The sequence below is a fragment of the Callospermophilus lateralis genome, chromosome 11 (genome assembly GCF_048772815.1).
Source record: "Callospermophilus lateralis isolate mCalLat2 chromosome 11, mCalLat2.hap1, whole genome shotgun sequence".
NCBI lineage: Eukaryota > Metazoa > Chordata > Mammalia > Rodentia > Sciuridae > Callospermophilus > Callospermophilus lateralis.
Genome location: NC_135315.1, coordinates 84,616,967 through 84,642,171, shown reverse-complemented (window position 1 = coordinate 84,642,171; position 25,205 = coordinate 84,616,967). Strand labels below are relative to the sequence as shown.

Here is a 25,205-nt window from a genome sequence, read left to right as displayed (position 1 = left end):
TGTTTCCTTTTCTTCATTTAAACACTTTTCAGAATAGTAAGGTATTCTTCTAGCTTATCAAATGATACCCAAAGGGGCTTGAAATCTTTTTATTGTTTCATTGTTTTTATTTGTTGCCATGAAATTAATTAGTTCTTTCATATATTTAAGTTTTTGTCTTAAATGAATTTTTTTAATTATAAAAACCAGGTTATCTAAGAGAAAAGAATGATCCAGAGGGATTCTAGCCAGGTGTTAGACAATGTGATGATATAGGGCCTGTTACAAACTGGAAATGTATGCTCAATTTAAAGTATTTAGATTCAGGCTGGGGTTGTGGTTCAGTGGTAGAGTGCTTGCCTAGCATGCATGAGGCACAGGGTTAGGGTTAGGTTTAGGGTTATGGTCAGGGTTAGGGTTAGGGTTAGGGGTTCGATCCTTAGCACCATATAAAAACAAAATAATGTGTCCACCTGAAACTAAAGATACATAAATAAATTTTTTAAAAATGTATTTAGATTCATTATACTTGAAAACACTGCAAGTGAACAAAAAATATGAGACTGCCAGTATCCTTTCTCTTGAAGAAACTATTGGAAAATATTGAGGAGGTGGATTTCTGACGAGGAGGTTGGTTTAGAATTGCCATGATTCTTTGTGACTGTTTTGTTATAAATTTAAGGTTTCCCATTTCTTCTAATTTGTCTGTTTCAGCTGTTTACTACATTGCCTGATGAGTATCAACCTGGGCCTGATTTTTATGGACTACCATGGGAGCCTGTAGTTTTCACTGTTTTCTTTGGATTGGTATCCTTTGTCATTTTCTTTTGGAGAACTGTTCTTGTTGTGAGTAAATTAACTTACTTATACCTTAGCACATAAGCACAAGGATTATTTTATATAGTCACTGCCCCCCCACTTTTTTCCTTTTCAGTTGCTAAAACACAAATTAGTGGTTTAAGTCAAACTAACCTTATAAAATAATTTAGTGTGGGTGCAGTTGGTAGAACTGGTAATTCTTACAGCCATCCTGACCAGTACTTTCATACGTATCAGAAGTCTTAAAAGTGGGATAAAAGATGGGATAGGTTAGATAAATATCCTTTTATGTAGCATATATATCTAGTAATCTATATTAAAGAAATAACTTTGCTTTGAAGATTTTGGTAATGTTTTTCAGTGGAACAGTGTATTAGATTGAAGACTTAGCACAACATAATTCATTTAGGGGTTATTGTATGTTTGCTTAATGGAATAGTAGGCAGATTTATCTATTTCAAAGCTTTGAGGTACAGAAAATGCTCACAATTAAATGTGAAGTGGAAAGAAAAGCAGAAACTAAGATTTAAATGTTGATGAACTGTATGTTAATATAAACACATATAAACAAGGGGAAATGCTACAAAGAAATACAGTAAAATGAGAAAAAGGAGATAATTTTTCCAGTCTTTTATATATATTTTTCCCAGATTTTATGATTTGATCATGTGTTCAGAAAATACCTTTTTATTTGGAAGTATAGATTATGTGTTGTCCAAAAATCCATTAAATGTTTTGTTAATTCTTTTTTTTTTCTGAGCAGAATTAGTCTATCTCTGTGTATGTATGTACACATATGTGTAAGCGTATATATATAAGCTTATACATACTTATGTTTGTACTATAGGTCATTCTGTTTCATAGTTATTTAACATAATTGGAAGAAAATTATTTTAGGTAAATGGACTTTGCATATAAAAAGCCTAACAGTTAAAGAGGCCAAAAGCATTGGATACAAATCTTTTCAAATCTGAGTATCCTTTTTCTGATTTCTTAATTATATCAGACATATCATTGTTAAGTTAAGTTTCCTCTCCTTGTACAATTGAGTGTAAAATCTCTTAAAAAGTATTCCCTTCTTAAATAGAAGTATCGTTTGCCTGGATTCCTGTGAGGAATTTTCACAGTTCAATCTCATTGAACTTTTTCTCAGCTAAAAGGAAAAAGGAAATAGAAGGATAAAGAGAAGGGAAAAACATGAAAACACTTTATATTTCTCTCTTGTTTCTTTCATTTCAAGAACCCCGGTACCTGTTTCTCTTTTCACTAGGTTATGTGGGATCTGGTTCCTAGTTGTTGCTCCTCAGTTTCAGCATTTGACTTTGGAGCTTTAGTCTCTTCCTTAGATGACTGCTTTTATGCTACTTCCCATTTTCCTCTGTTGTCATTTTGAGTAAAAGGTTAGCAAGGCTATGACATTAAAGAAATGCCATTTCTTTCTGTGTTGGAGTTTTCTGAATGCAATTTCCTATTACGAAGATCCCATGGATGATCCATGGACACATCTGAGTATCCCATCACCATTTATAACATTTGAAAGGACAAGTATATGCTAAGGTACAAAGAAATTTAGTGATGTTTTTAAAAAATTTCTGCTTAGGTTTTATTATCAGGCAGTTTATTGCTGTCTATAGGAAATGATTGTTTTTGTCCTTTCCAGAATATGTTAATTGTCATTTCTCTTGTTGCTTGTGCATTTTCTTCTAGCAGTCTTCCCTTTCAGATTTTTTGCTAAATATTTAGTGGTTTGTAGAAATAAGATGATGTAGCCTCTTAGTTTCTAAATTCAGCCAATAGCCAAATTTAAATTGGAGTTCTAAGATGTTTTCTGGTGAGTGAAAGTGGCATATCTTAGTACAAAGATTATGCCTTTAATATTGTTTCCTCAGATTCCTTTTGAATAGTCATTGTTTCTAGACTTTATCCTGGTTATTTAGAATTCTCAAGTAAATTATTTTGAGTACACACACACACACACACATACACACACACATCTTTACTGTGAAATAAGGTACATATCTTAGTGTTTTTATGTCAGAGCCTATTTATGTGAAATATCACTACCAATTAAATTTAAAATGCTTGTTAACCTTTACTTATTTTTAATCCTATAAATTTATTATTCTGAACCAGAATGTTATTAAATTCTCACTTGGTTATGATTCTGACTGTTGTTTTAGGAATGCTGTTTCTATTGAGCAGATGTTTGACATCAAATTTAATCTTTTTTCTCTCTTCTAGGTAAAAGATAGAGTATATCAAGGTAAATTTTTAGGTTTCTTAAACTTGTATTGTATTGGTGTTTGATGTGTGTTTTATGTATGTTAGAAGTAGATACAGTAACTTTTAATGTCTATTACTTTTTTACCTCCTGAAAATTTTACTATTCCTAGGTACTATTCCTGGATAACTGAGTAGATGATGATGGTTCCAACTCTGAGATAGGAGATAAAGAGGAGGAACAAATTGTGGATAGGGAGATGATAAGTTTTAATTTGGGGCAGATTAACTTTGAATATTGATGCAATGCAGATATATTACATTTGAAGAGTATTCCTATGCTAATGATTTAATCATGCATTAAGTAATTGAGTTGATAATTCAAAGAATGGTAATGTGAATCAGTATGCTTTCATTTCTGTTTTTCTTTGCAAAGAATTAAATGATTCCATTTTCTGAAAAGAAAGTGTTTTGAGAAGAGAGGAATATCAAGCTACAACACTTTACTGTATTTCCCATCTGTGAAATAAGCTTAAATTGAAATATCATTTTGGATGGGAGGGGTACCTGGGATTGAACTCTGGGGCACTCTACTGAGCCACATCCCCAACCCCCTATATTTAGAGACCAAGTCTCACTTAGTTGCTTAGTGTCTCGCTCTTGCTGAGGCTGGCTTTGAACTTGGGATCCTTCTAGCTCAGCCTCCTGAGCCACTGGGATTACAGGTGTGCACCACCACGCCCAGCAAAATATCATTGTTCTTATATTTTTCTTAAATTTTAATAATTTTATACTCTTATTGCTAATAAGCATAGATTGCTTTTTAAAAGCATAATAGTTATGCTAAGAAGTATTTCCTCATAGTACCATATAACATGTCTTTGCTTTTAGTAGATTGAGTAATTGAATTTCATTTAGTGATTGTAATAATCTTGTGTATTTCCCCCTTTTAGTCACTGAACAGCAAATTTCCCAAAAGATAATCAATTTCATGGAAGAAGATGAAGAACTGATACAGAAATTTTCAAAGTATGAACAGAAGGTATAATTATTTTTTTGTTTCTTTCTCCCTTGGTTCTAGCTTGAATCATTTCTACCTGTTTTAATTTAAAAATCGTATTTTAAAATTTTTATTTCATTATTTCCTACAAATCATCCAAATTCTAAGCATTCATATGTATTAAGTACTGCTTTTTTCTGGAAAGGGTCACTTGTCTGGAAGTAACTTGTATAGTAGCACTATAATTTGTGTATCTTAATTCTGAATGCTTTATTTACATAGATAAAGGAATCAAAGAAACAGATCCAAGAAACCATGAAACAAAATATGATTCTTTCTGATGAAGCAACTAAATATAAGGTAAAAATCTCTTCTTTGGGGGGAATTACATTCTAAACTCAAAAGTAAATGTAATGAGTGAGTAATCTTGACACCTTTTTTCCCAGGAAAAAATAAAGCTTTTTGAAAAAGCTAAAGAATTTCTGGATGAGAGAGCTAAAAGTCTTCATGTTATGTTAGAATCTGAAAGAGAACAGAATGCTAAGAATCACGACTGGGTAAGAGTTTTGCTGCTAAGTGTTGCTGTAATTTGGCTTTTGAAATATTTTGTAAAATTGGTTAAGTTGAACTTAGTCCACTGTTAACTAAAGTAAGATTAGGAGTCAAGGAAGTTGAACCCACTTCTGTGCCCATTTTGTGGAACTTTTAAGTACTGATACAACAAATTATTTTTATGGGCCTAGGAAATATTTTTATTCTCAACCTTGGATAATTTTCATATTGCTTTGCTCTGCCCTTGGAAACATGCAGATCAACTAAAAAACTATTGTTCAATTGAACAGTATTTGTTTACTTTTTACTTGAAAGAGTAATGAATTAATCAATTTTCTGTACTTAAAAAAAATTTTACTTACATATTTCGTTTTCAATTTCTATAAGTTTCTGTAATTACATAAAAGTTGCAAAAGATAGTAGAGAGTGTGTTCTGAAATATTCTACCCCCAAGTAAGCTTGATCACCTAGCTGAGGTAGTATTTATCAGATTTCTCCACCTTAAAAATTCTTTCCAATCCTTTTCATATTATATTCTTTGGAAGTTACCATGCACAGCCCACAGTTAAAGTATGAAGAGTTAAGAGCTCAGGATGCAGCTCATGGTAGAGCACTTGCCTAGCATGCACGAGGCCCAGGATTCAATCCCAGGCATTGCAAACAAAGATTGCAGAGTTATGTCCACTTCCTTAAGGAGCAAATATATTTATAATTTTTTTGGAATTCTTCTGTATGTGAGATTAGTCTATTCTCCCTTAAATTTTATCATTTTTTACTTCAGATAAGAAAATTTTAAAAATGATCTTGGGAAATTTTTTTCTCTATCACTAGAAAAAAAATTACTAATTTGAAGTGATTTATTTGAAACAGTAATTAATTAATTTTTTATGCTTTGAAACATTTTATTATTGCATTATGATTTTCTATACTTTGACCTTTTTTTCTGGTTATCTCATAAACAGTAAGGTTGTGGATGCCATGAAATATTTATGACTTCATTTTCCCTCATCTCTTTCAGTTCTTGATTTTTTGCTTAGTCCAAAGCTGGATCCCCTGCATTTACCTGAAATGTAATGGGATGGCTTGACAAATATTTTGTTGTGTTTATCTTTTTTAGTATATATATGTGTGTACACACACACACACACACATACACACACACACACACACACATATATCACTATTTCTACTGAAATCCTAATGCATATTTTGTGTTCTGTTTTCACCTGGCAGATAATGGAACATAAGAAATCTATAGAGAAGCTTAAAGATGTCATTTCAGTGAATACTTCTGAATTTTCAGAGGTAAAGCTGCCAACTCTTGCTAATGGGATAGTTGGCATAATGGGATATTAATACTACATCTTAGTTTTGTTGCGGACCAAAAATTTGAAGTGTGCTAAAATGTGCAAAAAATGAGAACTATATGATGTCTGGTTTGGGAAACTATAACTTTGTTTTTTCCTTGGAATTCACTAACTCTAGTGTTTTGCATTAGCTTCAAATTGTCTTTAATGAAGCTAAGCTTCGTGAAGGGAAGGTGCAGTTGGAATGCTGTCACATGCTCCCTAAATTGAGTGCATATATATGTTCTCCATCTGTTTTGGATTTTTGTATTATTGCTTTTCTTATCAAATGTCAATCAGTTATTAACTTGCATAGCCTCAAAGGAACTTTTTAAACCAGAAAATTAAGTATTTTATGATCCTCTTTTGAGTAGTTACTGATTCACTGGCCAAGGGAAGATTACATGATAAGGAGTCTAAATTTAGGAGACAGTCATATGTGCCCAGCCATTCCTGCTGGAGGTAAATTATTTGAGTTGGCAGCAATTTTCTGGGGAATGCAATAAACAGGGTCAACTTCCTGAGAGCTCTGATGTTCTTACTGCAGCTGTGAGAGTTGGGGTCACTCTGCCCTCTTCCTTAACCAAGGTCTCAACCCCCTCGATTGAGGCAGCCCACCGAGGAGTATGGTTCTCTATTTCTTTGTCTAAGTCTTGTAGTCCTGATGTATCCAGTGCAGAAACCCCTCCCTAACCCATAGGAATTCATGTGTTTTGACTTTTCAGTTGCAGCAGGAAGTCAAAGACTGGAGTACATCACATGCTGAGCTCAGTGAACAAATCAAATCATTTGAGAAGTCCCAGAAAGATTTACTTGTAGCTCTTAATCACAAAGATGATACTGTTAATGTAAGTTTATACTCCAAATACATGTTTCATCTCATGAATTCTCCTGAAATCTTCTGAATTAACATCGAGAGTCTTCCAACCTTTTGCTTCTTTTCTAGGCTTTGATTAATTATATCACACAGTTGAATCGGTTACAATGTGAATCTGAATCTGAGGATCAAAATAGAGAAGATGAGTCAGATGAATTAACCAATGGAGAGGTAGCAGGTAAGATCAGTCTCAGGAAGGTTGAATCCTTTTTTTGCTTTCCTGTCTTTAATTAAGTATTTATACAGATGCCACTTTTCAGCTGGCTGGTTTTCTTCTTAAGCTTCAGGGTTGTAGACACATATCACTGGATCTATAGATATGTCTGTTGCATTGGCAGAGGTGAGTTGCTGGGGTATAATGTAGCAATAAGCATGTGAAGAACACTGACTTTTTCTATCCCATTGAAAACTAGTAAGTACACTGCAGCTACAATAGTCACATCCTATACCTCTAAGTATTGAACATTGTACAGTAAGAGAAATTTATTTCTTAACTTATGCAGATGATAGTTGATTTTTATACTCATCATCTCTATGGCTCTGTGGATTTAAGGTCCACAGTCAGTCTTGAGAGTCCGGAGGTAGTTGGAACCATAAACTAAGGCTGTGAGAACAGAGGCTAGAGACTATCAGAAAGCTAGAGAGAGGGAGTGTAACAGTGTTTACTGATGAGGAAAATATTTCCAGATGTTTTCTCCCAAGTTGGATATTGCTTACATAGCAAGTATTTCAAACCACACCTGGTAGTAGATTCAGGGAGAAAATAGAGGATTGAATCTTTCTAAATAAGACACTTACTTGCCCAGGTGAAGATAGATCTGAGAGAGAAGAAAAGCTTTTATCTTACAAGAATAGCATAGATAACATTTTAGTTGTGCAAACTAGAAATTCACCTTTTTTTTGTTTTGTTTTTAAGACAGACACAGTACTTTTATTTATTTTTATGCTGAGGATCAAACTCAGTGCCTCACACATGCTAGGTGAGCACTCTACCACTGAGCCACAACCCCAGCCTGAAATTCACCTCTCTCTCTTTTTTTAAAAAAAATCTAAGCTTGCAATTCTCTTAAAAGTCATTAGTGTATCAATTTAGTTATTTAATTGATTTTTTTTCTTCTGGTGTTTGAACACAATCATTATTTAGTTTGGGGAAGTTAGGAGAATATAGAGTTAAAAGTAAGGAAAGAAAAAGCTAAAGTCTTTTGTTTTTTAGGTGATCAGAATGAGAAGATCAAAGATCAAATTAAGCAGATGATGGATGTCTCTCAGGTATAGTTCTTTGTAAGAGTCCCATAGTGCCTGTGAATTCTTCCTGTCCCTCACTTTTAAGAATACCTCTCTTTTCTGAAATTTTTAGACACAAACTACAATATCAGTAGTTGAAGAGGATCTAAAACTTTTACAACTTAAGCTAAGAGCCTCGATGTCTACAAAATGTAATCTAGAAGGTGGGTTCTTCTTGAGAAAAAATTGCCATGTTGGAAAGACTTAAAATTTTATTGGAAAGATAAAGAATGGCTTCTTGCTTTTAAGCTTCTTACTTGTCTTGGCACTACTCCCTCAAACAAGTTCTTAAGTCCTTGTACACATATAGAGATAAGCTGTTTTATCCTTTACAGACCAAATAAAGAAATTAGAAGGTGACTGCAATTCACTACAGTCTTCTAAAGTTGGACTGGAAGAGGAATGCAAAACTCTAAGGCAGAAAGTGGAGATTTTAAATGAACTCTACCAGAAAAATGAGATGGCACTACAAAAGTAAGATTTTCATTGTTTGTTGTTATCACTGTGTGAACTAATAGATAATTTTATCTTTTCTTAAGATTATTTACAATTTCTTCTAGTTGTAATAAGTAGAGATTTGTCTTTATTCCTTTGTGTTTTGTTTCCTATAAGTTGCATTTTTCTTTCCATTGTCAGTCTTAAGAGTCCTGAGGTAGTTGGAACCATAAACTAAGGCTGTGTGGACATCGTAATCAATTGTCAAATCATATGAAGGCAGGAAGTGGTAAAATGGTATTAACAGTCACTGATGTGGAAATACTTCTCAAAGTTCTAGACCCTTTCTATGATCCCCCTATTCATTTTAATTACCTTTCATTGTGATCAGTTATGTAATTCTAATGTTTGAACTTGTATCTCTAACTCTGGACCTTTAAAAATACTGAGTGATTTGGAATGACATGTTTTAGTAGAATAAAAACTTCAAAAAGGAATAATATTTACTTATTGATGGTACAAGTTTTGGACTTGAATATCTCAGATGTTCACACAAAATTGAACTGTGGCAAGCACCTTAGGAGTTATGATTACAGAAGTACTTGTTTGTAGTATATATTTATATATTAATCTTCCTAGTGTGGAGCTAGTTATTTTTTGAAAGTTCATTTGAAGTTTTTAATCCACAAAAATACTTGAATTCTCTAAAAATAGGTTGTGTCAGATTTTATTTGTTTGCACCTGATTTTACTCTTCGGCATATATATATCTTGTAAAGCAAAGACAGACCTTCTTACAGACCTAACTATTTTTAGGTATTTTGACTTCTGTTGCCTAATTAATGCATTAAATATTGGAACCTTTCCATTAACTTTTCTAAAATTCTGTGGTCTCCAAGCGACCTTTTTAGAATCTCAAATTTTTGTTCAGGCTAGTTCTAAATTCCTGGCCTGTTTCAAAGAAACATTTCTCATTTTATCACTTTTTTTTTTAAAGAACACTTGTTTTCTCTGTCCCTACTAGTAATCTGAATGACCTAAATGGCAATTAATTTTCTTTGTAATGCAATTAAATTGTAGCACTATTTTTCTCAACTCCTCCAAAATTCATTCAGTCATCATCTGTGGTTTGTACTCTTTTTACTCATCCCCAGGTACTATGTTAGTTCATGCCTGTGTCATCTTTTCTGTTTCTAACCTAGATCATCTGTCTTCATTCTCCATTTTTTATATTTGTATATAACTTATTTCAAATTCTTAGTAGTTTTCTCTATAGCCGCTTGAGTGGACTTTCTAAAATATAAGTCTGTCCATGTCAATATGTGCCTGTGGTTTATGAAGAATTTGCTTTCTATTTGATGACCTTTTCTTTTTTTCTTCCTTGTATCTTTTTAATTATTTTCCTCATCCCCTGTATAAGCTTGATGTAATCATAAATTATGATGGAATTATAATTATATAATTATAATTTTATTCATCGTCTCATAATTTAAAGGCCATGGTATATATTCTGGATTTAATAAAAACCTGACATAGATTAATAGGTTTATTATTTTTTTATGGGCTTTAAGTAGCTCCTGAATCAGATAACTGTTGTGGCATTGTATGTTAGTACTTCATATACTGTGAACTTCACAAGACATTCATTCAATTTATACACATATTTAAAGTTTCTGTAGTTCTGCATTCTACACTGTTGGTTTCTTATTTGAAATTATTTTCATTCTATTTGAACATTGTCCTTTAATGATAGATTTGATTAGTGTATCAAAGGTAGTACTAGGATAAACAGAGAATAGTATTTTATTCACTAAGTATTGCTACCTTTATAATCTGTATTAGGTTGACATGAACTTCATGATTAGAGTTAAAACCAGTTTCCATTTTTAAAGGATCTTTCTTTTGGCTACTGAATTTTGACTGTTACTTAGTTTTAGCAATTTAAAAATATCCAATTAATTACCATCTGTTTTAAATTTTTTCTTTAAGGAGTCTGTTATCATTGTTGTTTGGTCTTATCCCTCCCCTAGTTTCTGTAGTCCTTTCTCTGTTTTTTTAACAGTTGTATTGGGAAGTGCCTAGGTGTAGTTTTCCCCACCCCACCCACTTTTCCTCTTGCAGTTATGTTGCTTGGGACCATTAAATACTTCTTGAATTTTCAAGTCTTTTTCTAAATGTTGATTTTACCTCATTCTCTCTTCTGATTATAATAATGCATATTAGAATTTGATTTCCCCTGCCTCCTACATTCTGGGTTTACTTCTTCTGGATATTTTCTTCTGACCTGTGTTAAAAGCGCTAGGATTTATTTTACTTCCCAAATCTGCTGCTAAAATCATTCATTGAGTTTAGGATTTTAAAAAATTCAGGGTTTAAAATATTATTTTAGTTGTACATGGACACAATATTTTTTTTTCATAGGATTTTTTTAAAAGAGAGAGAAAGAGAATTTTAATATTTATTTTTTAGTTTTTGGCAGACACAACATCTTTGTTTGCATGGGGTGCTGAGGATTGAACCTGGGCTGCACGCATGCCAGGCGAGCACGCTACCGCTTGAGCCAATCCCCAGCCCGACACAATATTTTTTTTATTTTATGTGGTGTTGAGGACTGATCCCATTGCCCCACACATGTGGGGCCCGTGCTTCACCACTGAGCCACAACCCCAGTCCTATTTCAGTACTACAGCTCAAACCCAGGACCTTGAGCCATGTGCTCTACTATTGAGCTACCTCCCCAGACTCCTTGCTCTTTCTCATAAGGGACTAGGGTCTTACTGCTTTCCAAGCTATCTTTAATCTCATAATTCTGCCTCTGCCTCCTGAGTATCTTCGACTGTAGGTAGGTCACCACATCCAACTATTTCTTGGTTTTATAGTTTCTAATCCTTTGACAAAATTCGTAATCTTTTTTTTTTCTCTTTTATGGTGCTGGGGTTTGAACCCAGAGCCTTGTGCATGCAAGGCAGCACTCTACCAACTAAATTATATTCCCAGCCCTGAAATTCATAATCTTGACTTTACTTTTTTGACTATATAAAGCACAGTGATTTTAAAATATGTGTGGATAACCCCATTAGCTGGTTTCCTTTTCTGTGGGATTTTTTCTCACAGAATTTTGTCTTATGGAGTGCCTGGTCGTTTTGATTGGCCAACATTGTTGTGATAATTATAGATGAAATTTGAGGACTAAGATGAAGTTATCTTCTTATAGAAAAGTGTTGAGGTTACTTGAGTAAGATTGTCACTTTAAACTTAGTCAGCAATTAAGATAATTCAAAAATGACTTGTCTTTTCAATGTTTCAGTATTGTTCCTTTTGGATTTTTTGCCTGTTCATCACTTAAGTGTGCAGTACTTTCTAATCTAAACTCAAAGGCTAGGGCTTTTATTAAGGGTCCCTTTATTGGTAGCCTCTTTTTTTCCTCTAAGCCCAGGAATTTAATGAAGGCTTGGTTCAGACTCATATCTTTGTGTTATCTTCAATAGAAGAAAAGTACCTTAAAGTGCCAGCCTTACTTGTAATTCTGAGATTCCTTTTTCTAATGGATCTTGGCCACATACATATATCTTCACTGACTTTTTAGCTTGGATCCCTTCAAACACAATTTTATATTCTTATAAAGATGTTTTGATTGTTCTTAGTGCTCTCAGACTAACTCTTTGATAATTGGAAACAAAATTCTCTCTGTCCTTCAAGATTCAGTTTTCTCCATATTCCTTCTTAAGCCAGTGGGGAAAATTATTATATTCCTTTAAGCATCATTTATACCTGAAACAGTGAGCTCTTATTCTTTAGCATCTTACAAGGTAACTAGTATATTATAGCCACTCATAAAATACTTGCTGAAGAATTAAATGAGAAGCTATATAAGAATATATAATCCCCTTTTTCTATTTGGTATCAGTAATCCTTTTTTACTGTAGTTCTTCTGATTTATGGAAAATTAAGTTTCAAGTTAATTATCTTTTGAATTGGAACTATGGCTAAAGTAGTACAAGGATAGCAGAAAATAGTATTTTTTAAATCATTAAATGTGGCTACCTTTGTGTCAGTAGATGAACATCTTGAGTTTCATGATCAGAGTTAAAACTTGTCAGTAGATAATACTCTGATAGTGGGTCAGTTTGGCTTCTTTTTCTGGTTGATAGACATTATCAAAACTCAGATTTGTCTTTTTGCTTAATTTACAATCTTTTGAAATAGATATCTAAAGTGTGAAAAATGTTCTGTGGTTAATTGCATAGCTAAAAGACATATTCTAGAAGATTTTTTCTTTGACTGACTATATCCTTATTATGGTACCAGTCTTGGATTGAGAAAAGAGTTCCTCCATGACAAAGATATACTTAGTGTCCTACCCATGGCAGAAACGAGAAAAGAATTATCCCCTGCTTTATCCTAATATGTTTAATTATGTTAGGTTGATCAGTCCTGATCTTCCACATTGAATTAAAGTGAGTTTTTATTATCTTACACTCAGGAGACTTGCCCTTGGGGCACATGTTGTTTTCACATTTATTTTATTTACTGGTAAGTAGAGAATTAAGAGAAGTTAGAAAATGTAAGTGATTTGCCAGAGTTTGATTTATGAAATTGCAGGTTTGAATTCCTATTTTATGTGCCTAAGCATTTTATAGAATTGTGGGAAGTGATATTCACAAAGAGAAACTTTTGATTTGATAACTGGCTTTATTTTAGGAAACTGAGTCAAGAAGAATGTGAGAGACTAGAAAAAGAGCAGCAGCTGTCAGCTGCAGATGAAAAGGTGGTTTCCGCTGTACAGGAAGTTAAAAATTACAAGTGAGTTCAGTTTCTAAAGGAGGGTGTCAATGTCTAATGAATTAGTGTTAGCTTTCTTTTTAATCTTTTTTTTACATTATGTAGATAGAAGAAAATAGCATGGAAGTATAAATAACGAGAGAATATGAACACATTCAATTCACACAGGAGAAAAAATAAATTTCAACTTAACAAATGAAAAATGTTAACAAAAATTTACTTGTACCCAATGGGCAAGACCATAGGGAACTTGGTCAGTGCAAACAGTTCTGGGGGTTTTGTATGTTGTAGTAATTCTTTAAGAAATCAGTTTGCTGTGTGTTATATCAAGACCCACAAAAGTGTGGCATCTGATAGACCTTGGAAATCTTCTATGGATATAATTTGAAAAAAAGAAAAAAAGTTTTAAGGAGGAAGATATTTCTAGCAGAATTACTTGAGAACACACTGATGAACAGTTAAGGAAATTATAATTTATCAATTCAGAATCTCTAGCAATTAAATGATAAAAAAGTTATTAGTATTAGGTTTTTATTTTATTTATTTATTTATTTATTTATTTTTGGTGCTTTACTACTAAGCTACATCCTTAGACCTTTTTTTTTACTTTGAGACAGGGTCTCAGTTGCATAGGTTCCCACTTAATTGCTGAGACTGACCTCGGACTTGTGATCCTGCTGTCTCAGCTTCCCAATCATTGGGATTACTGGCATGTGGCATTGCACCTGGCCTGTAGTATTAGTTTTGATCACACTGGATTCATATAACTATAGAAATGTTTTTTTATGTATGATAAAAGTCTTTAAAAGTATAGCTGATGGAATAAAGGGAAAATGGTCAGAATGTTTCAAATTTTATTCAATTGTTGTAATTCTTAGGCGGAGAATTGAAGAGATGGAAGAAGAATTACAGAAAACCAAGCGCTCATTTACAAACCAGGTAGTAATTAATACTGTCCTGTAGTTGCAGAATTCTTTGATATCTAATACAGACAATTATAGGCTATTATAATGAGTCCCTAAAAACATTTTTTAATGTGTTGTCTTTTTCAGATTGCTATGCATGAGAAGAAAGCTCATGATAATTGGGTAAGATTTTTTCCCCCTTTTCTTTATTTTTTGCATAGCCTACCGCAACTGAATTTGAATATTTTCTCTTTAATAGCTCAAAGCTCGTTCTGCAGAAAGAGCTATAGCTGAAGAGAAAAGGGAAGCTGCTAATTTGAGACAGAAGTATGTGATTTTTATATCTTACTGTATGTTTTATAGTGTTTTAAGGTTATGCTAGATATTATCTATGATTGCTGTTTCATAATTCAGCCCATTCTTTCTCAATATTCAAGACTACTGGAAATAACCCAAAAGATGGCAATGCGGAAATATGAACCTGTGATTGTAAAACCAATGCCGGGGAGACCAAATTTACAAAATCCTCCTGAGAGAGGTAGGGGGCACTTTGTAAAAGGAGCTATTTTATTTCTTGGTGCAGAATGTATGTAAATTACTTTTTATTTCTGTGTGTAATGGTTATGAAATAATCTGAATGATTTGCTAAAGCGGGAAGTGTGGGGGTTGGTGTCAGGGAGAAGGCTGCCTTAAAGTAGTAACACGGCATTGTTATCTTTAGGTCCACTGAGCCATAATGGCTCTTTTGGTCCATCCCCCGTGAGTGGTGGAGAATGTTCCCCTCCACTGACAGCAGAGCCAGCTGGGAGACCTCCTTCTGCTACTCTTAATCAAAGAGATATGCCTAGAAATGGATTTGGTGAGCATTCACATGTTGCTTTATAGTAAACTGCTTCAAGGTTTTGGTTTTTTTCCCCTTTTGAATATTCTAATGAAAACATAGAATTTGGGCCTGTACAATATATAGAAGATGATTTCTTACTTTATCTTAGTGAATGTTTTCTGTAAAATCTGTTCTAGAATAGAAAATATTTTTTTTTTTCCTGGAGGTCCCTGTATTGTTTTTTTCTTTTAAATTTTACACTGTGAAGTGTAAACCTTTATCTTTAAATTAAATCTCTATGGTGTTCCTTTCCCAAATATTATAAAAGTAGCCTTAAACTTTATGTGGCATACATATTTCCAATATGAAATACTGAGTCTTATTTCCAATTCTAAATAGGACTGTAGTCTTGGTAAGATTGGAAGTCAGGTTATACAGACTAAAGAAAAGCCAACCTACACATACTTCAAGTCTATAGGTTAAAGTTTAGGACCAGTACGTATTAATTTGCTGTTCTATCAACAAAAGGCAGTTCTTTATTTTACTTAAGTCTCTTCATAAATTGTGATTTACGTATTGGGCAACCCATTTTTTTAAATAAATATTTTTAATTGTAGATGGTGTGGTGCTGAGAATCAAACCCAGTGCCTCACACATGCTAGGCAAACACTCTACAACTGAGCTACGACCACAACCCCTGGCCAACCCATTTTTAATGTTGCTTTCTAGTTATTGTTGAACCCTGACCTGTCCACCAGTGGTTTATTTCTTCTGAAAAATACATACAAGCGCTCTGATCTTTCTTTCCCAAGGGTCAATGGATGGACCTTTACCTCGTACTCAATGGTCTTCTGAGGCATCTGGGAAACCCGTTGCCTCTGGTAAAGAGACCAAGTAATTTCAAAGAATCTGTAATTGTGGATGCAGGATTTTTATTCTTTTCATGTTAGCATAAGTCTGAATCCATTCTTTGATCTCTAACAGACCCAGGATGTGGTCCAGCTCACATGAACAGCAGCTCCAGAAGTTCTTCTCCAGCTAAGGTGACGGATGAGGGCAAGGTAAGTTCTGTAGTTACTGTGAATCACGTGGTTGTGCAGGAACATGTAGCTTTCCTACAGTACTTGCTCTTTGCTTTATCCTTCTTTGTGTTCTATTTGTACTATCCCATTTGTTTTTTAAAAAGCAAACTCTTCCCCAAGAACCTGAGACCCTCTCAGTTTCTACCATTACTTCTTTGACTGAGCATCCAGTTGGAGTAAGTACTTTGAGGTTGAGAACTGAATTGGGTTTTATTCTGTGCATTTCTGGGAAGGATATTCAGAGCATGACACTGATCTTGCTTGCTTTAAATGGCATGCAATATTGAGCTTACTTTTCTCCTTAACTTGGAAATGTGGCTTAAGTGTGTACAACTATAATGAACTACAGAATGTGAAAAGTTATCACTCTAACTTTATATGGTGTTTTGTGTTGAATGATCTAAGGCAAAGTAAATTCATCATAAATTATATTATTCATCATTTTTACTTTTGTTTGGAAGAATGCTATTTAAGAATCAATATCTCAAATGGTGTACAGTAAATGAAAGTAAATATTAAAGCCTTGTCTTCCTAATTTGTGTATATAGCATTGTGTTGGAAAATACTTCTCAAGTTCCAGTGTATACATATTCCAGGAATATACATCTCTGGAGCAATCTAAGGGCAGCTTAGATAAGACCCCCAAACCCCTTTGTAGTAGAAGACTTAAAAGAGAGCAAAGACCCGTTGTTAGAGAGGAGTAGAGGTGGGAAAAGCATGGCTTGGAGGCAAACCTGGGATTGAGACCCTTTAATATGCAGTGTGGCCTTCAACAAATTATGATAATCCATTTGCTTTTGTTCCCTCTTATTTAAAACAAGACAGTCTACTTAAAGATCTCAGAGGTTGAATAATATATGAAAGATTTACTGAAGATACTCTAGTAGCTATTATTACATGGGTAGAGAATGGATTTTTCATTTTATTCTGTTCATTCTTAATATGGAAGTAATGAGCTATTGTGATGAAAGGGAAGTGATGGGGAGGGTGGGGACTCCCTTTGAAATAGGTTGTAGTGAATACAGCATGACATACTGGTCAGAAGTCATCTGTGTTAATAACCTCTGCCAGTCCTCTTGCCTTTCCCTTTCCTGTGCAGATATAATCAGTTACAAACTGCTCCCTCTTGTGGAATCCTTCTAACTTCTGTAAGCTGTCAGTGGGAATACACAGGAGGGGTGGGTAGAGTTTTGTTGCACTGATGGTGTTCTCTGGACAGGTGCCTGTTTTGGGTTTTAGCTTTTATCGGTGTTGGTACTTTGTCTTAATACATAGGAATTTTAAAACTTTTAAATGCTTTCAAATCTTAAATTGCAGGTTAATATGGCTATGAAAGAGCCCCCTCCTTTCTCAGGGGTACCCTTCATGGGACCCCCTATGGGACCCCCGATGGGACGGCCTCCACCACCTCCCTTTTGGTATGGACCGCCATTTCAGCTCGGTGGGCCTTTTGGGCCTCGGCCAATTCCTCCACCATTTGGTATGATGATCTGAACAGTAGTGATTGACTTATAAATCACATTCATCTTTCATTTCTATTGCTTGCTAAAACAGTTGGTTGCTATCTCAGGTCTTAACAATGAAAGGATACAGCTGAGTACATTTTAACTTTTCCTCCAGTTTTCTGGGACATATGGGACACTACATAATCTTATACTGAGATAGGCAATAGCTATCTCATAGACAAGGATAAGGGGCTATATAGAGAAAAGCCAGAAATATTACTTCTGCAGATGTTTGTTGAAAATATGTTGATATGCACTGCAATAGATGGAAAGGTGGATGAGACACTTGACATAACTTAAAATTTTGTCACAAAAATGAAAATCCTATAGCATAAAGTTTGTAATCACCCATAATGGAAGCATAAGCAGTAGGTTATAGAATATAGAAAAGGAAAAGTCAAACCCTCCTTACCTTGAGAAAAGTCAGAGGGAAGTGTTAAAGAGGAGGATTTAACAGTGACCTAATAAATGTTGCTGATTTAATTAGGTGGCTGTGGAAGGCCTTTTCCAGGAGGGCATGCACCTTGATTCTGATGGCATATGTAAAGTCCATGCTGAAATACTTTATGAATTTTTAATGGATACAGTAATAAATAGTAAGATTTCCTTTGATCAAAATTTCTTTGATGTAGTAAAGTTCTTATTTCATAGTCTATCATCTTGTCATGGTAATATAGTACTTCCAAATATAAATGGAGCTCTTGTGAGATAGAAATAATTCTGCAATTATATAGTAGGGAAAGAAAAAAGATAAGCCTGGAGCTAGGTAGAGCCATGTTTAAATCCTTAATATGTTGCTTCATGGCTGGTTGGCCAGGCTATAACCTAAACTTGTTCCATTTCAGTTTGCCTCATCTGGCAAGTCAGGATGTTCACCAGTTGATGTTCTAGGCTTGGGAGAAATTAAAGACTATATTAACATACTTGAAATCACCCAAGTTCAGAAATTTCTGGGTATTTACATAACTTCCTTTTTATTTTCCAGGTCCTGGTATTCATCCGCCAATAGGCTTCAGAGAATATGCACCAGGTGTTCCACCTGGACAATGGGATTTGCCTTTTGACCCTCGTGATTTTTTTCCAGGACCTGTACCATTTAGACCTTTAGGCTCATTTGGCCCAAGAGAGTACTTCATTCCTGGTGCCCCATTACCACCTCCAACTCATGGTCCCCAAGACTATGGGCCACCACCTGCTGCAAAAGACTTAATGTCTTCAGGCTTTAAAGATGAACCTCCACCTACACCCGATTCTCAGAGTAGTGAGGGCTGTTCACAGGCCTTAAAACAGGGCCCATAAAATTAACCTCTGACACTTAGTCAGAAAGTGGACTATGAACTATTCATTGTGTTGAAGGATTATTGGCTTCAAAATATAAAAGTTTATTTTAAATGGTTTATGTTTTTAGAATGAAGCTGCCTTGGCGCAGTATACATTTGGAGCCAAAATATTTTCCCCCTAAATATCCCCCACTTAAACTAGAGTATCCTTCCAACTTTAAAATGTGAAATAAGGAATACCTTTGTTTTAGTTAATGTAGCATATACAATTGCTAAATGGTTTAGAATGTCATAATTATGGACATTTCCTGTGGAAATGCTTTAAGAACATGTATTTCCATTATCCTATTTTTAGTGTATTCCAGTTGATAACAGAGAAATGGTGTTTTATAAGCTTGATTTTTCTCTTTAAATATCTGGTCACAGAGACTTACGCTAAAAATGTTTACTCAAGGATCATAAACTTCATTTTCCTTCTTGCTGAAGTTCTTTGTTGTAATAGTTCATAAAAAATTGTTTATTAATATTTCCCAAGTGTCTGTTGATTCATTGGATCGTCATGAGACTTTGTGCCTTTGGGGAAGCATGTAAACTCACTCTCAGAACTGAAGATGGTGACTTGGCAGCATATTTCCTGTTGCTCACTGTTAAAGAGGCTGGACCTTGGTCAACTGTGGACTTATACAGAGGAATTTCTTTTACTTGTGAGAAGTCTTGTGGCTCTATTTTTGTAGCACATTCATGTACTTTTTTCTAACCACCGTCCATGTGAGAATGGTTTTCTGAGAATGAGTTTACATTAGTAGCAAGAGTTGTTTGACCTGAAGTTCTACTGCTTTTGCCATTATTGCATTATAACGGTAAAATATAGGGTGGTATGTTGTGTCTATAAAAAATAAGGAAATTTCTTTTAAAAAATGTACACACACACTCTTCTGTTTCCCATACCTTGCCACTGATTTTCAAGAAATATGATTAAAAAATTAGAAAACTATAATACTCTGAGAAAGAATGAATGAAACTCTAAGGCTTATAATGTCTTTAATCAGCAACTATGGGCTGAATTAAATTCTTTTTCTTACAGATACTCAAATATATTTTATTTAAAAATCAATTAAAGCAAGTCCTGAATCTGTAACTACTGTCTTTAAAACAATGTTTCTAAGAACTAGCTCTCCAGAGCTGTAATTTTAATTACAGCAATTTTAACAGTACATTTTAAGAGGTTTAAGATTTAAATAAAATTATAAAATCCTGGTACTTATGTTTACTGCTAGACCATATTCTTCTATTCTTTACTAGAAAGTAATAGGATTGTTGAAACCTAGAACATATCATTGTTCTTTTTATGTCCCCTAAGTATTCTCAAAATAGGGGCAAAAGCTTCAGTGTGAAACAAAATCTCTGTGAAACAAAATCTCTAAACTTCTGAAAATGACTCAGAATCAAAAAGAATGAGTCCGTTAGGAAGAATTCAATCTACATAGCCTCCATTTAATATCAGAAGCAGCAGCTGTGTCTAAGAGGAAAACCATATAATAGCTTATGGCATTTTTAACCATGTAAAATAAAATTTAAGTCACAAACACCAATTTTGAATGTATCTTTCAACCTCTACAGGACACAAGGCAATGCTGAAGTTACTATAACTTCTAATTTTAAAATAGCATTTAAATAAAGGTGATGTCAGCTAGGAAGATAGACTTTCAAGGAAAGGCAGATTTATTTTTTTTATTCAAAGCAACAGTAGTTTTCCCTCTAAAGCCTTTTTTGTATTTATTCTATTAGTAATCTATAATGCATTCTACGTAGTTTATCTGAGCCGTTCTGAACCCACCCATAGTTGCCTCTCCTTACATCCATCTGATTGTACCACTTCTGTAGCAAAGCCCAAGGTAGCTGCCCATATACCGGTTGTGAGAGAATACTGTCCCTTGATTCAATTATACTTTTGTATCTCAAAAGTTTTAGAAGTCCTCTCCAGCAAATTGTTTTTGAGTTTCTAATAATCAGGGCTGTGGTTGTGGCTCAGTGGTAGAGTGCTCGCCTAGCATGCACAAGGCACTGGGTTCGATCCGAAGCACCACATAAATGTAAAATAAAGATGTTGTGTTTATCTAAAACTTAAGAATAAATATTTTAAAATAAATAAATAAATAAATACTAATAATCAGAATAAAGGAGACTAAATTAAAATAATCATGTTTTCAAAAATTAGGCAACAGATTGGGAGGAAACATTGTAAAAATAAAGAATTTTTATCTATAGTACATAAAGAACACCTACAACTCATTAGGTAAGAGATAATTCAATTTAAAAATAGGTAAAAGATTTGAACAGACATTTCACAAACAAGATTTACAGAGGGAAAAATAAGCATATGAAAAGACATTCAACATTATTAGTCATTAGAAAAATGTAAATTAAACCTATAGTTAAGTATACTGATAATGGCTACAATCAAAAAGACAATAAATGCTGCTATACAGAGAAACAGAAAACACCTTCATACTGCTGGTAGAGATATAAAATGGTACACCCAATTTGGAAAATTTGACAGCTACTGTAAAAAGTTACCTACTTAACATATGACTCAGCAATTCTACTTATAGGTATCTATTCAAGAGAAATGAAGAATATGTCCACATAAAATATCGCACATGATTGTTCCAGTGCAGTTTTATTAATAATAACCAAAATTCAAATGTCAACCAACTAATGAGTGAATAGGCACATAAAACATGAGACAGCCATACAATGTAATACTGTAAATTCACCAATAAAAAGGAATAAAATCATAATAATGCTATGACAAGGAAATATGCTAACTGAAAGAAACTATATGCACAAGATCCTTCCTTAGAATTATGAGTAATAATAGAAAGCACTACTGTAGACATATAATAAAAGCAAAATTCAAGTGTAAATGGGACTGACCCTGGTCACCTCCCTTATATTTTTGAATGACATCTACTCACTTCCTATTTTAATTCAAGATTTTTCCTTAAAGTTGGTCAAATTAAATATGTCATCAAAATATGACACGTCTATGATTTCCTAGAACACCTTCTAAAATACACATTTGCCACTAAGGAGTGTGTGTGTGTGTGTGTGTGTGTGTGTGTGTAATAAATCAGAAAATTTCCAGACCAAAATCTTCAAATTGTGTGAAATCAGGAAAAGAAAGTAATACACTAACACCTATTATTATAATCTTTCCCTGGTTTCACTAGTATCAATCTAATGACAATTCTCCTCAATCACATTACAACCTGTTTAATCTGACCCCACCTATGACCACACCTGTCTTCCTTAAGGTACAGTCATTTCAAGTTAGTTTGCTTCAGAGTTGAAAGTCAATATTTTTTACAAGCTGATTACTCTGCCTGGAAGTCATTTTAAGGATAAAGTCACTATGATCAAAGGTATAATATCAAAACTATTAGGAGAACAGAAATACCAAGAAAGCCCCCCTCATGTTTTCTAGGATTTTATGAGGAAGGTGATTTCTTTATCTCTAAGAGAAGCGACATAACTTCATTTCCAGAATTGCATGACACTCTTCCCCATGACACATCTACCCATTAGCACTATTTTAAAGAATAAACAACAAGGCAAAATACATATAAGGAACATTGGTGTTTGGAAGACAGCAGAAAATAATAAAGAGAAAAAAAATGCTTGCTGTTGTTTGAGACAGGCACCTCAGTACCCAGAGCAATCCTGGGAAGAGAAGATACCTGAACACCAATTGGAGATTGTATTTCTGGATATTGAAGGATGAGAAATCCATTTGGGGGTGGATTTTTCCTTACTTTCCTTAATTATTTTCCTGATTCTTTTCCCAATTATCTCTTTCTGTCATCTATTTGTACCCTGTCCTAGGTATTGAATATAAGAAAAGTGTTGACCAAGTTCCACTGTTGTGTGGCTTTGTCCTCCTTATGTTCCCTATCAGCCATGACTTGGGGCAAGTAAGAGGAACTACTTATGACTGGGAAAACTACAAATCCCAATTATCACATGCTATCTCAGGGAACCTAGTAGCTAGAATATCAGAATTGGATTGGCTGGGGACATGCCATAACTTTGTGACACTTGTTTTTGGTTCCTCTCATTTCTTAGTTCTTTATTCATTAAACCATAATACCTACACTTAAATTTTTAAGGATTAAATCTAGAAAGTTCTTAGCTTAATATCTGATTAAATCTAGAAAGTTCATAGCATAATATCTGATAAATAAAAAATGAGCAAAATATATTATGTTATTCCTGTTATCAAATTTGCAAATTAAGTAGCAATATCAATGCTCAAATATTCTGAAAGATATCTAGTAGGATGGTTTCCAGTCATAGTACTCCTTTTCTGAATATTTTAAGCTTATGTCCTAGCTCTGGTCAAGTATGTGACAGTGTAATGTTCAGAATGTTTGGAGAAGTTCACAACTGTGGGAAGATGATTTGGCACATCTATCACTCCTCTAATATTCTCCAAAGTTGCTAGTCATACACAACTTTTGTTACACTGTTAAAATCCATGCTTCTATGGTGATAATTAATACTAAGACTCACAGAGGGGGTCCAATATTAAAATAAAATTACAAAGAAAACCCTCCTATGTTTTTATTGAATACACAATCCCTCCTTGAATTTAGGAAAGAATTTGCTTGTACTTAACAAGTGAGCCTCCTTTGAACTTTTTATATTAAACTAATTAGATTGATCATCTTTGTTAAAGATACATGACACTAAAGGTGTGCATCTATGAAATGTGTGTCACCATCACATGTTTTTCCTCTTTAATATAATACTTAAATTTTAAACGTTTGTAGTAGTTGTGATTTGGTGTGACCAATATTTAATATTAATGAACTCAGGAGGTAACACCTGAGGTGATGGTTAAGAGTGAGAATCCAAAATCATCTTCCCAGGCACATCTTTTTCTACTTTATTCTTTCTTCTTTTCTCAATAGTGTATTAGGTAAACTTTGGAAATAAAGTTTGGAAATTTAGGATTTTTTTTCGACATCTATATGCTTATAAAATGCATAAAAGAGAATCTCTCTCTGAATTAGATTTTAATGATGGATTTTTATACTATGACATACTACTTTAAGCTGAAAGTATCTTTTTTCAAATTTTGACAGCCATTCTAGTTATTAGGTTACTGCCCTTCAAGATTTAAAGAAACGTGACCAGAAAAATAGGACAGTGCTCTGTTAAGCCATAAAACTTAGCAGTTAATCATTACTAATTAAAATAATGAATGTCATAAAAAACTTGATTGCTTCCCTTCCTTCCTTTCTTTTCCTTTTCTTTTCTTCCTTTTTCTTTCATTTATTTATGACTCTCAACTGCCTATAGATTCCTATGCATATGTTAGAAACAAAAGAGATGTTGTAATTTCTATCTTCCTACAGATATAATGTCCTCTTAAACTATAGTAAAATGTAAACACCAGGAAATTGACATTGATATAGTCCGGGTACAAAAATATTTCTATCACCCCAAAATTAAAAAAAAAAAAATCTCACGTGGCCTGTCACCAACCACCCATCATTTCCTTGATGCTCCTACTCCAGTTTTGATCCCTGAAAACCATTCTTTTGTTATTCATTCCTATAACTCTGTCTTTTCAAAAATAGTATATGGGTTGTATCAGATTGTATGTAAGCCTTTGGAAGTGGCATTTGTCAACCATCAAAATTCCTTGGAGATTGATCAAAATTGTTGCATATATCCATATTTCATTCCTCTATACTGACGCATTCTGTGTTCTTGCCAGTCTGTTTACTCATTCACTATTGTAGATTCTCTCAGTTCTTGGTTATTGTAAATACGTCCTCTATGAACAAATATGTACGAGTTTATGAGTAAACTTAAGTTTTTATTTCTCTGTAATATGCCCAGGATCACAACTGGGCCATTTCTGGGTTATATAATAGCTCATAATTCCATGTGTACTTTATTAAAATAACTGATAAGCTATTTTCCAAAATAATTATAGTGTTTCACATTCAATGTGCAAGTGATCAATTTCTCTGTCTTTTCCAGCATTTGAGGTTATCATTGTGTTTTATTTCATCAATTCTGATATGAGTACAGTGATATCACATTGTGATTTTTAGTTGAGTTTCTTAGATACATAATGATGTTGAGCATTTTCCTTGTATTTATTTACAATCTATCCTCATGGGTAAATTGTCAGTTCATGTCTTTTACCCATTTTCCCATTGAAAAGTCTGTTTATTACTCTTATTTTTTTCCTTTTTAAAAACCACTTTATGGAACTATGATTGACATATAAAAACTCTAGT

The 25,205-nt window shown here is 33.7% G+C and overlaps 1 pseudogene; it reads left to right on the top strand.

Moving 5' to 3' along the window:
• Positions 1-19,091, top strand: part of LOC143409753 (transport and Golgi organization protein 1 homolog) — a 39,766-nt pseudogene extending 20,675 nt beyond the window's left edge.
• The last annotated feature ends 6,114 nt before the right edge of the window (positions 19,092-25,205 follow it).